A 1,776-nucleotide genomic window follows, 5' to 3' on the forward strand; every position below is an offset into this window, starting at 1 on the left:
TGCCGCGACCCGGGATTGAACAAGGGACCTTTAGATCTTCAGTCTAACGCTCTCCCAACTGAGCTATCGCGGCTGATGTACAAATGAGTCTTTCTTTACCTCCAAGAAATATCATGGAGGTTATATTTTCAGTAGCGTTTGTCTGTTTGTCTGTCAGTGTACAATTTTACTCAAGAACGGCTGGTGTGTTGGTGGGGTGTGATGAAAGCTGGAAATGATTAGATTTGGGGCCCCCTAGCGGCTCCCCTCGGTACATCATCGCAATTTTCGGTTTTGCTATCTCATGCTCTGAAAAAGCTATAGTCACGAATTTTGAGTATAAGATAGCTCTTGTGCTCAGAAATAAGTGACATGAGTTTGGGCCTCCTAACTTAGCAGAGATAGCAGGGGCATTTTTGTCAAAAACTTCTTAAGTGGATAGCCCAATAAGGAAACAACAAATTTTCATGGTTTTGGGTAGCTACCTTAGACAACGTTGTACAAAATGAAATACTTATTATGCATAATAGGAGTGCATAATTAATGACATAGAGTCCATTCCAAGACATCGTGCGGATGTTTGTTGCCATTGTTTAGAACTGATTTTAAAGTTTTGTAATTATATGTCTAGGACATTTGATACTTCAGAAATATTTCTAACACTGTTTCAACTTTATCACGGGGGCCGCCCTAAGACGGTTCCCGTCGTAAGACGGCACGGATTTTTTGCTGATCTTATTATCCATAAGTACACTGTGTTTGTTACCACTGACTATGCTGATTACAAAGGTAAATAAACCCAAGTCCATGCACACAGCTTTAATTTGCATTCCAAGTATTCTTTAACATATTTACTTCATGTTTTTTTTAAACAGAATTCTAACAGTAATGTTGACAGTGTTGATACACATAAATAAAGCTCCATAAAACACTATGAATATGGGTCTTCAAATGTTTGTTGAGTAGAAAAGCAACCAAAAGGAAGCGACATAAACATTGCCACCATTGTACTCCCAAGGGAGTGTGGCCGTGAAGGTGGCAGACTTAAGAACGCTCCAAAGATTTATTTGACTGTAACAAATGATTCGTGCTGTCTATGAAAATAAGACTTGATAGAGAGATGTAGATGATATTTTCATATAATCAGAGTTTTGTTGATGTTGGCGGTGTCGTTTTTTCGTAATGTTTTTTTTTTAGTCGGGCATTCACAATCAGTGCATTTAGCCCATTGCCCGTAAAAACATCAGCTGGATTGTTCTAGGTACAGCCTTCCTCATGTGAGACAAGAAGTCCATACAGTCACGATTTTACTGTCAAAAGAAAGCTAAAATATCATACTATTAATTTTTTTCTGTGTACTTAAATTTACCACTTACTTCTGAAGAGAGCAAAATGTAAAAAAAGCGTACCAAGTTAAGCTAGGGGCACAACCCGCCGTACTTGCAAGTGCGTGCTGTCTACGTGCCAAAACGTGGGCAATCTTTTGGTATCTGTAAGTGGTAAGTACCGTCTCCGTACGAACACGTGGCGAATCACACGGATTTGGGAGCACGCAGACGCGCCGTAGAAATTTAAGTGCATGCAGAACTTTCTCTGCGTTCGGGCTGCGGATTCGCCCTCCGTACGTGTCAGTACGGGCGACGCGCCTGCCCTGTACAGCCAATGGGCGCACAACGCACTGGCTCCGTGAGTTTATTAACGTTTTCTCATGGTCAAGTGCTCTTGCAGGTACTATTGCAGCATCAGAATCCGGAGTCTCTGCGGTGGAATGGGTGGCATCTTACTTGAGGCAGCTGC

General features: G+C 41.6%; 1 non-coding gene across 1 annotated transcript; it reads right to left on the reverse strand.

Moving 5' to 3' along the window:
• Trnaf-gaa lies at nt 1-73 on the reverse strand. Its single transcript has one exon. It is a non-coding gene; the product is annotated as a tRNA-Phe (tRNA).
• Between the last annotated feature and the right edge of the window lie 1,703 nt (nt 74-1,776).

This window comes from Branchiostoma floridae, chromosome 1 (assembly GCF_000003815.2).
Source record: "Branchiostoma floridae strain S238N-H82 chromosome 1, Bfl_VNyyK, whole genome shotgun sequence".
Classification (NCBI taxonomy): domain Eukaryota; kingdom Metazoa; phylum Chordata; class Leptocardii; order Amphioxiformes; family Branchiostomatidae; genus Branchiostoma; species Branchiostoma floridae.